Consider the following 12,738-nt stretch of genomic DNA (forward strand, 5'->3'; position numbering starts at 1 on the left):
TCCAGGGTCAATCGAAAGGGACTAGGCCTACATTACTCTATGGAGGGGTATATTCAAACCTTTAAAATACATACAGAAGGTAACAAGCTTAAATTCAGTTGGTATTCTGACCTGCCGCACAGTCCCACGTACACACTTTTTCTTGTCCCGTTGTGGCTTGGGTAAAGGGATGAAATATACCCCATTCTGCAGCCTCTTGGGATACCGACTATCCGTATTACATGTATTACCCCAAGCACATCGTTTGACCATGTTTATTTTTTTTTACACAAACAACATAAATCCACCATTAAATTGTTAGATTATGCCTCTTCCCTGTTGGTTTCAATGGCGTTGTCCGAGTATAGTTTAGGCTGGAATGTCATTGGCTCATCTGTGTTTTAAGGGCGGAGCTTAGCGACAGGTCAATTGTAAAAAGACACCGTGTGAAGTCACTTTTTCGTTTTGGCAAGTAACCGTGTGATTATCTTTGGCACTGGGCCTACGGCGGCGTACCTATGACAGAATCACAGCCGTGCTGATATTCAGTACAACAGCACTCCCTCTCATGTGATATTGTTTAATTATTTCACAAGTAAACAAGAGCACAAGCAGCAACAATACAAGATAAAGTAAGTACAAATAAAATATGTAAAAATAAGTAGCAGAAAAGTAGCAGTAAGAAATATATTTTAATCATCAATATTAAAATGTTCATCCCAAAAATTTAACTATTAATACAAAGGAATTATATTTTGAATTGAATAACCTTGACATCTTGTAAACTGTAAAACGTACTTTATTGGGAACTACACTGTCAACAACTGCGGGACATAACCATATAACTTTCTCTTGTCATTAAAGGAGAATTTCACAGGTGGAGACATGAATCTGTATTGAAAGTGTGTCATATATTTAGTCGAATAGTAACATAAATTTCTAATTTGGTGCCCTCTTAACCGAGAAAAGTCAGATAGTGACTTTTTGGCGCTTGTGGATTTAAGACAACAACTCCCACTATGCCAATCAGCGTTCAGTCCCTGAGGGACATAACATAACAGCCAATCAGCGTTCACTCCCTGCAGTCCAGAGTGAATGCAGCAGGAGGAGAAGGTGATTGTTGCCGTTTGCGGTCTCCCGGAGCTCTATATCTAAATAATATAATAATATATAATATATAGGTATCTATATAATATAATATAATATATAATATCACGGCCAAAAGCTGTGTGCTTTTGAAATAAGACCTGTGTATTGATTGTCGGCCATGGTGGTTAAGGGTTAGTAATATCCTGGTAATATCCTTTACACATTGATGCCGGTTTTTAATGCCGTGCCGCATGAGGGATCGAAGGTCACAGGCATTCAATGTTGGTTTTCGGCCTTGCCGCTTATGTGCAGAGATTTTTCCAGATTCTCTGCATCTTTTGATGATATTGTGGACAGTAGATGATGAAATCCCTAAATCCCTTGCAAACTGTTGGGCTATTTGCTCACGCAGTTGTTCACAAAGTGATCAACCTCGACCCATCCTTGCTTGCTTGACTGAACGTTTCGGGATGCCTCTTCACCTGTAGAATGTTCCAAACAGGTGTTTTTTGATGCATTCCTCAATTTTCCCAGTCTTTTGTTTTTTGTCTTTTGTGCCCCTGTCCCAGCTTTTTTGGAACATGTTGCTGGCATCAAATTCGAAATGAGTGAATATTTGCAAAAAAAACAACAAAGTTTATCAGTTTGAACATTCAATATCTTATCTTTGTAGTGTATTCAATTTAATATAGGTTGAAAAGGATTTACAAATCATTGTATTCTGTTTTTATTTACATTGTCCACAACGTAACAACTTCATTGGAATTGGGGTTGTAGATATAAAGCTCCAGGACTCCCGCCGGAGTGTTCTAGAATATCTTATAGAACACGACCAAAAGCTGTGTGTGCCTCCGGATGGAATTATGAAGAAACGACTGCGTCTCTGGTACTACATCATTGCTTCTTTAGCGCTCGTGTGATCTACCGGTTACGCCGGTCACACGGTAACGTCAAAATCCATGGCGCAAATTCACACCGGTGTACTCTCTGTTTATAGGCTACCCTACACCCCTATGTCCCACCCACTGGAACTAGTGCTTGTAGTTTTCTAGAACACCCCCCCCCCTCTTACACTTCCTGCTTTAAATGATGCAAAAATCGTCATTTTGCGTCATTTAAAGAAGGAAGTGTTAAAGATAGATACAGAGCTCTCCCATCTCAGGGGAAAATGAGGGAATGATGCAGGACCATTAAAAAATATGACTGGGTTTCTAACGAAACAAAGCTTAATGCAAATGGGTCCCTTTAAGCTTTGCTCTGTAACGGGCAGATCTATGCTTGTTGATACTCAAGTACCTTTAAAGATGGTATTGCAGTAAAAGTATTCTGAAGATATTTAAAAACACTTGTAAATTCTTTTTTTCGCATGAGAATGAGAATAAATGAGAACATGAGAATAAATAGCACTAAAAACATTGTTTTGGGGCACAACCAGTCAGTGTAACCATATATTTTGTTGCTCCCAAATTATTACTTTATACCGAATACCTTAAGTACAGCCTCAGGATAAAAACAGTGAATCCCTAATATTTAGTTATTTGCCTTTCTCCGCAATTGGGTGGTTCTAAACAAATGTCTTGATGGGTTCCATATCTGTTAAAATTTCACAAAGAGCATTTAAGACAAGCAAAAAATAATTTAAAGTTATGGTATGTAACTCTTTGTGTATTTTCATTTAAATTAAATTGAACACATGAGAAACCATCTATAATAAGTCCCTAATATTGTTTCAAACCAATACATCAAGGTTTGTGAGATGCAATTCTGTAATAGTAACTTCATTATATTTTATAATATGAATAAACATACTTTAATATAGTATATTATTCAAAAAATTTTCAAGGTTGAAGTGAACGATGGGAGTCAGCTCCCGAACGCGAGCCGTTGTCTTTTTTGTTCTCCCGCGCTACGGGTGCTGCATGCATTCATTCTACACGTGCTATGCGTGTCACGGCGCATGCATGGCAGCCAGCAACCAATCACGAGAACAAGCAGCGAGGGATTTCGATGCGCGATACACGTTGCCTGTGACTGACAGGAGGAAAAGAGGAGAGAGACGGGTGCGAGCGTGTGAGTACAAGATGAATGAGACAAGGAAAAGAAGCAGCATTTGGATGCATTTTGATCAGTGTGAGAACACAAAGGTCAACACGCGCGCACATGTCAAAATGAGCGTCGGAATTATGGCATGGCACCATTATAAAAGGTATACAGTAAGTGGTAATATGAAGAGACGTTTGGGAGCCGAAAGAGCCAGCTCTTGTTGGTGAGCCGTTCCAAGAGATCCGGCTCACTAAAAAGAACCGAAATTCCCATCACTATTGTCCAGGCCATCCAAGCTCATTATCCAGCACCAGATGGGCAGTACCGTGGCTACCAGGAGACAGTAGATGCTCAAGATGAGCTGTGACTGTTTTGACTTTAGGAAACACACCCTACACGTTTTATTTTTGTAAATAGTTCATATTTTTTCATGTATAAAACTTCAAAATCATTTTGGTTGTTGTGATTTTTTTACTAACCCAAGTGCTGTTATACTAAAGTAGGCCTACTGTATAAGATAAACACTTATTTCAACTGGGGAGAAAAAGTTGAGTACAAATACTTGATATGCTGAGCTACTGTAATTGGCAAATGTTTTTTTATGCTGTACAGTAATATACAAATGATACCTAAAGTACTTGATATTGTAATCTATTCTTGCTACATTCATACATGATGGCTGTACGCTGAACCTACTTTGCATCTTCGTGATTTATACCACATAAATTGTAGTTTTAAAAAAACATATGGAAAAAAGGTAATCTGAAGGTAAAAATTATTATTGCAGTGTCCCACCCACAAGTTTGTTATGGTGAACATGGGTTTATACAGGAGTCCAAGGTAAGGTGGTAAAAACAATATAAGATTTTATTCACAAAGGAAAATGATCCAATATATCAACATTACAAAGACATTTTGTAAGAACATTACAAAATGCTTTAATATAAAAGATAAGTTAAATAAAATAAATAAAATATGCAAGGGACATCAACCAGGACACATTCACAATGATCTTCGTCATTGATGCTTTTGTTATATTATTTTTAATCCAGGAAAGGCCGCCGAGACAGGATCGCTTTTAACTCACTTTATTTGGTAAAGGTTTTGGTCTATTGTCTATCGTCTATGAAACAAAAGGAGAGGAATGGTATATAACACGCGCGGAGCGTCTCTAAGCTTTATATCTACGATACGCCGCCCAAGAGATTCTCACTTCACCAAGCAATCCTGTTGCTTTTATAATCAGGTGAAGGTAGACTCTAAAAACTTGCTCACTTCATCTGTGTGTCCGTTGTTGCCCCCTATGTGTAAATGTTGCAACTTTGTTAAATGTGCTCAGTGCTGCCCTCTGTGGTTATGTGAGCGTATTACTTAGCATAGCTTAGCATAAGCATGGCATAAAAACACTTTGATTCACCACTCCCCCCCACTGCCCCACTTCACCAACGAGGCGATTGAAATGGATGTAATATATGTCATACATGTCTTATATAATATTGAATGATCAAAAATAGACGTATTGTGGAACTTTTCTGTACCCGACAGGTTGGCCCTGCAGATGTGGCCCTGCTCCAGGAAGTAGCCATCGACACAGCTACAGTGGTGGCTCCCAGGCCGGTCTTCACACACCTTGTCGCAGAGACCCCAGATAGTGCAGTCATCGAGGTCTGCACAGTGGAGCCAACAACGTCTATTAAAACACTTTAATGACATGGTTTTGGTTGATTTTAGTACATTTCCAAAAGTACACAACTTCAAAGGAATGTGTTGCTTTTTAACAATGTTAACCTTGTTATTTTATACGATCATGTCCTGTTTTTAAGACTTTTTTGCATTTGAAGTATGTTGTACTCACCCACACATGAGCGGCTATCATTGGCTACTATGAAGCCATCAGGGCAATAGTAGGCTCCGCCCTGAGGGCTTGAGTGACAGAGGTACTCACAGCTCAAGGCAGCACACCTGTCCAGACCTGTGGGTCGAATGACATCATGATCGACCTCCATTACCATTTAAACTCCCGTTTTCCTCTTTCTGATGACGTGTGAATCATAAAACGTTTTTACACTGCCTTGATTTCGCACCCCAATTTACCCAGTAGCTCTAGGCGAGCTAGATTGTGCAACAAATGTGTGACTTAAATCTAGAAAGTATGAATAGATGCTTTCATTCCTGGCCTCTTAAACACACGAATGCTGCGCAAATCCACATGAATTTCAGTATGTTGGCTAATTAGAATCTCAACAAAGCCGTTTTTTTGACAGAAGAGGGGCAGAGGTTCTGAGCTTCTGAAAACAGAAAACTCAGAACTTGCATACGCCACCTTTAAATTATCATCACACTTTGTACAATAATGCCAGAATGATTGTTTCATTGTTTTTAATATGTTCTTTGATATGCCAGCAATCGAAACTCATATTTATGTTTAGTGTTTTGCTGACAAAACCTTTCAGAAATATTGTCACACCGTCCACTTCTGCATCTTAGCGGTGGTCAGAGTCACTGTCTCTCACTCGCGAGGTCTGTCATCCATTTACCTCCTTTATACACACCTGTCAGCAGTTTACTTCATCAGCACACAGTATCAACCCCATTCAACCGACATTCATCACTAGATCATTAGACTTTACCGTCAGCATTCATTCCTGGTCCTGCACCTTTTTGAGATTCTTAGTTATAGTGTTCCGGCACTCACACTAAGCATCTTCTCCCTGTACCAAGTCTGTTTACCTGCCTTTTTACCGAACCCACTCCCGTCTCCCGACCATCTGACCAGGAGCAGTCTGCCCAGGTACGTGGACTGTGGAGACGGAAAAGGAGCACCGTGTTCTGGACCCCTGCTGGTGACCCCGGTACTTCTACCAACCACTGGTGGTGCAGACTTATGCACACCAATTCATGTACATTAACAGGAAGCTAATGAACAGGGAGCTGTTGCCATGGGAACCAAGATATTGTATGATGGAGAAGGAATGTCAAGCGATCAAGTGGTGAACTACAGGTTTGGATGTCATAGAATAATGACAGTTATGACCAGGACACCATCCTATCCTATTGTGGCGGGATAAAACTCAATATAAACGGGGGGAGATAACTAAAGAGGGACCGACAACGCCACCTGGGGAATTGCACCCCAGGAAATAAAGAACAAAGAAAATTTTACTATTACCGTACAGAAATTATAAGGACACAGGTTCGAAAATCTAAAAGAGGCAGAGACAATATATATATTAAATGTTTATTTTAATACAATAATGATAAACACTAAATAAAGAAAACTGGAGTAAAACCAAACCAAACAACAAAACAAAAGTTATGTAAACCAGCAACCCAATTGTCAAAACAATGAAACAGAAAAGGGGAAATAACACAAAAGCAAACTTAACCAAAGCAAACAAAAGAAAATATCAAAACAGAACAAAACCAAAACAGAACAAAACTAAAACAGAACAAAACTAAAACAGAACAAAACTAAAACAGAACAGCAGCAGGGGATCCACCCTGGTAGGCAACCAGCAGAGGTTGAGTTCAGCCATCTTGGCCCTTTTTATAGTGCACCTGGGTGCAGGGGGAGGAGCTAGGAAAGGCTGCGTTCGCAACCCCTACTGAGGTTCACTACACTATCCCATCGTTTTTATCCATCATTTTGCTTTCTCTGTCAGTCCACCAGTCAGGGGCAGCCCATGGAATGCTGATGCCCTCTCAAGGACATTCTAGGTCACTGGTCCTCAACTTGGGGTATGTGAGCAGATTGCAGGGGTCCGTGGAAAGATTGATGAGAATTCCATATAATTTCCGAAGACTGTGCACTCACCATAACACGTTCGTCCCCCTTCTAGAAGGTGTCAACTATTACACTACAAAAGTGGGGGTCAGAGACAGGGATCTGACAGGGATGGGGATGAAAACGGAATGAGGCAAAAGCATATTTAGCAGTTTAGTGATTAATACATTCCTCAACACTGGGTCGTGGGTGACCTGAGGTTTTGATCATCAGTCTTAAAGCTGAGAAACTTTTATCTGCAGAGGCAACAGTGACTGGGAGAGTAAATAGCAGTAAATAGCATCAGTAAGGCGGTTCTGTTTGAAGTCCCACAACCTACTCAAAATCAGATTCTGATACCATTCAGATTCCTTTAGGAGTCATTCCATCAGGAAAGTCTTCTTGAAGGATGTTTTTAATCCAGCATTAGTTGTCAATTAAAAGCCCTTTCTTTCACTCTGGCAGGGAACTTTTACTTTTGCAGAAATTGAAGAGGGCAGTTAAGGGCGTCAATTACATAGCTGTTCAATAACTGGACCCCCCTCTCCTGGTTAAAAAGAGAAAAGCCAGGGAGAGAAAAGCCATGGAAAAGCACAGGTATGAGTATCTTTCCCACAATATAAACTGATATAATTTTTTTTATTCCATTCTAGACCCTTTCAAAGAAGGAAAAGCCTCTAAATTAATCCAACTGAAACCTGTGGCTACTGACCTGAGAGAATGGGTGTGAATGGAGCTAAATCGTTTTAATACAACATGCCAGATGCGTGAGAGTTGGCAACCCTGCACAATAATAGCTGCTATCAGGGCAAATTGCTACAATTTTTCAAAAACAAAGTAAAGCAGCTTTGTTTTTTGCTGTTATAATCGTGTTCTCCAGGCAAAGAAAACATGTTTTTAAACGACTTATCATTTTCAGTGAGTGATAGAATCTAACATTATACTAGCGATAACTGTTGTCTTTATGGTGACATTTCAGAATCCGATTGCTTCAGCTGCTGGGTGGTATACTAGTGTGTGTGTTGTGGTGGAAGCAAATGAATATTGAGCAGTTTTATTTTATTCTTGTCCCTACATTCATTTTTTGATAATTGTATGTTGTTATGGTCAGCTCTCAGACCAGTTTGGAGCAGTAAAGTATATTTATTTAACAGAAGCGAACAAAACTAACGTCACACAGGACTGATTAATCTGTGTGACCCAAGAGGGCTACATGTTATCCGGGGCACCAAGGGACACAGACTGGCCCAGCTTTTGAAGGAAGGAGTGATTGATGGCAGCTGCCGTCAATCCCCAATCAGCCTTGTCTCCAAACAGCTAAACCTGTAAAAGAAAACATAACCCTGCATGGGGCCGTAACAATGTCTATTTCCTCTTGTCTTTATTTTTTCATGGACCCTGTAAGGGGACTTGCTGTGTCTGTCTGTCTGTCTGTGTGTGTATACTCATTTGGTTTAGTTTTTGGCATAAAATTATTTCTTCAATGGTACCAAGAACATGACAAACTAAATGCATGTGTAATTACAGAACACTGGTAGCGGACATGACGCATTGACTCTCTCTGCATCCTCCAACCCGCTGAAGACTGACACTTTCCCTTTGACATCTACACCAGTGAAAATCCTTCCCTATGTCCAAGGACAATCTGTAAGATTCTGAAAAACTACTTTACAAATTATCTAAACCAAGTATTTTGCCAATATATTACTTACACAAGATAACACTTTTTAACCCTCAACTAATCATTCTAAAGGAATAATATTTATATAATTGGTCAGCTTTACAATTAAAAAAAACCCTCTTCTTTGTTTTACAGACATCCTGGGACCCTCGATTCAAGCTTAGCACTGTGGGTGAAGCAGACAAAAGTTATCAGCCCAACACAACTGTCACCCCCACGTCAACGTCATCATCAGAATATGAAAGTGTGACATATTTTAGCTGTAATATTCTCTTGTGACACATTTTAGCTGTAATATTCTCACATAGTCACATGGAGCAGCACCGAGCACATAGTTAGGAGGTAATACCAAAGTCCTTCTAGGCAAGTCCTCTCACTCGCGGCCATCTTGGCCACGCCTTTCGGGCAGCTATTTGGTCTTAACAAGACCAGGGCCCTATCTAATGAATAGGGAGAGAGCTGTATCTCCATTTTCCGAGATCTAAGGGGCATAAAAAACACATGTTTGAAATCACGATGAAAAACAGACTAAATTCGCTGAAAGGGTTTGGTGGTTTTGTATCAAATTAACGTTTTAAAAGCCCTTTTTCTTACAGGTAATCTTGGACTGCGCATGCGCAATGCTTCACGACACAGTTTTCATTTACGGCATAACAACACCGGCACTGCACTGACAGCAAGTTAGCTTTAAAAGTTAGCTTTTGCTGCTGAGCCAACAAGATAACAGGTAGTCGAAGTTTTCCAGTCGATGCTGCTTGTGCCGCTCCAGCTGCTGGTTCTTCCCTCCTGATTGAAAATAATAAGTGTCGCAAAAAGCGTGACCGTGTAGGACCTGCAAAATGATTGGAGCAACGGCACTGGAAGAGGCGGGACATGTAAAAACAACTGCCATCTTGGCGTTACGAAGTTTCCCCATGCATTTCAATGGGTGATTTTTTCAGTGATGTGTCTCCTCCTTCTATAGTGTCTCTGGTAATACTCTCACATAACCACAGAGGGTAGCACTGAGCACATTTAACAATTAGGAGGTAATACTCTCACATAACCACAGAGGGTAGCACTGAGCACATTTAACAATTAGGAGGTAATACTCTCACATAACCACAGAGGGCAGCACTGAGCACATTTAACAATTAGGAGAACTAGTTCACCGGTGGACATATGAAGGTTTTATGAAATTATTCTATGTATTATAAATGTACAAAAGAAATTGAAATCGGTTAATCCTAGCCTGAGAAAAGGCAGAAAGAGTGTTTTTATGATCTCTCTGGCTCATCCTCCAACTACCACAATGCATTGCACTCGCTGCCCCCCCCCCCCCCCCTCCCCCCCCCCAACATATCCCTGTGATACGTTGACTAGTTTAGACTTCTGCTCTCATTTTTTCAAACGCAAAAATGCCCAATAGTTGTTTGGTACCCGGTTGCACTGAAAAGTTTAGGAAGGGACAGAAAGTAAGTTTTCACGTTTTGCCAGTGAGAGACAGTGAGCGTTGCAAACGATGGCTGCGGGCGATAAACAACCCCACGATTGGAGAAGACGCCGGTATTGAAATTATAAAAGGCAAAACGATATGCAGTCTGCAAACTGGAGGATTATGATAGAAATATTTTCTGCATGATGAGGCACGCTCTAAAACAAACTGCTGTTCCGTCCGTCTTTGCTGTGGGCCCGTTCCCAGATGACGAACAGGCCAGCGCTTCTAATGCATTGAGCTACCAGTCTACACGTGTCCTGTGAATTTCATATTCATAACTATTACGGTCTCTGCAGAGTGATTTACCCTTGACACCAGAGCCTGTGGTGGCCATGTTGTTTTGCCAATCGACTTTATTTTACTTGAGCAGTTGGAAATTTGGTCCCCAACGGCCACTAAGTCGGTCCCGCTCAAATCAAACATTGCGTCTATGAACTGTGGCGATTTTAGTGATAGGCCACGCCCATTTCGATGCCACGCCCCATTTGGAAATATGTTGACTTTATCTTGTTCAGAATTAGATTCTGAACAACTTTTGTAATGGGGTCAACATCATAGGAGTCCAACTTGATGTTGATATGAGCAATTAATTATTTTCGCGGTTTAAACCACACCCCTTTTGGAACTCAATGGTGCTTTCAACTTTATTGTACTGACTAATCCTTAGGTCAGATTGAAGATAATGGGCCATAGATGATATGTGCCAAAGGATTTTTGTCAAAGTCGAAAAACCTGGGATCCTTGGGGAATTTACTGTTTTTAACTAAATTCAAAATGGCGGAAAATATGGCTACCGGAAGTCATAGGTTCAAGAAGCTTATTTGTTCATTATGAGGATTTGCATGTGTGTGCAAAGGTTCATGAGTGTAGGTCAAACCGGTGGAGAGATATGCTTGTGCAAAGTTAGTTTTCGTCTATGTTCAGGGGGGGAAAAATGTAGTCACAGTTCCGGAAAATAATAATAATAATAAGCGGACCAATTACAATAGGGACCTTGCAGGTTCTGCTCGGTCCCTAATTACAAGAGGTTGCCTCGCACTTCGTGCTTGGCACCTAAATATCGCATCTTACCTTTATTTATGTGGCAGTGGTCTGCAGATGCATCCCGTGGTGTAGCCTACCACATCCATTTATTTCAACAGGTTACCGCTCTGATACCATCCATGGTACTAGCAACCTGCTCTGGTGCTTTTTACCTATGTACTCAGGCTAAAATGACTTGATTGTCTGATGCCTCATCATTGCATCCCAGCAAAAGAGTATTGGTATTAATACCTCATTCATTGTCCAAGCCAGGCTGGCAGCTCATACAAAAATAAGTAAGGGATAATGTATAGAACCGGCGTTCTATACATTATCCCTTACTTATTTTTGTTATGTCAATATCGGGAAAATAAGCCCAGACAGGGCGAACCAGACACCGCGCGAAGCGAAGGTGTCTTGCTTCGCCCTGAAGGGGCTTGTTCTAGATAATGAACGGCTACTTGCCAAAACGAAAAAATAACTTCACACGGTGTCTTTTTACAATTCATTTGTTACCAGCATTCGTAGTGTTGATCAGCAGAGAAATAGTCCGCCAAAGATGTTGACCTCGCTTAGCAACCAAATACGCTGGGGTTGATAAGTTACCGGACTACTTGCGGAGTGATACGAGAGACGTGAATCAGAGCCACTTTTCTTGACAGCGGTCATTATATGCAACGGTCAATTATCGAAAAATAATTCACCGCTGGAAGTCGGGAAGGACCATACAAGTGAACAGCGCATTCCACAGCGTTAAGAGCCGTGTAATAATCCATAATAATTCAACTTTTTTGTCTTTTTAAGTGGTGGGTACAAAATGAATCTTGACGAAAACTGGTGGGTACTCGTCCCCAGCGTAATCGACGCCTATGCATTTAAATATATCATTTAAATTAAATTAATAATTAAAGTTTTTGCGCTGTACGTCCAGCTGTCCCCGCCCCCACTCACACTCGCTTTCTCACGCTCCCTCTGTCTGTCTCTCTCTCCAAGTTTCTCCCGTACACTTTTCATTTAAAACAAATGTTCGTACATAGTGTGGTTGTAACCATAGACATTATAAAGAGTAGACGCCGCATCGACCGCTACTGTCAACTGGCACTGACGAGCCGTGGGGCCGCTATTTTGAACCGGTCGACCGCTTCACTCTGACGAGCCGTGGGGCCGCCATTTCGAACCGGTCGACCGCTGCTCAAATCAAACATTGCGTCTATGAACTGTGGCGTTTGACTGTGGTTTGATGCTTTATTGGTCGGTAGGGTTAGGGTTAGGTTTGATAGTTTATTGGTCGGTTCAGGCTTGGCACCTTAAATGCTGCTTGCAGCTTTCATTTTCTTTGTATTTGTACCACGTTGGTCATTTTAACGTCGATTACATTGCTACTTTATTCCAGTCACCAATGTTTGCATTGCAGTCATGCTGTGCGTGCAATACAATGTAAAGTTGTGTTGTCCGTTTTTCGAGCTGGTTTGCTAAAGAGGCTAATGTAGCTAACTATAACAACGACTAGCCAATGACATGACACGATCACAAAGATGAACGGGAACACTAAAAGCGCTACGAGACAGGAAATGACGTGAGAACTGTGAAACTCGGAAGGCTGGTGTCCGAGGCATCTGGAACACACCATAAGCTAAAAACCTGCTCCCGACCAGCTTTGGTTGACAGCATAAGTCACCATGG

Source organism: Micromesistius poutassou (genome assembly GCF_964030765.1).
Source record: "Micromesistius poutassou genome assembly, chromosome: 21".
Lineage (NCBI taxonomy): Eukaryota > Metazoa > Chordata > Actinopteri > Gadiformes > Gadidae > Micromesistius > Micromesistius poutassou.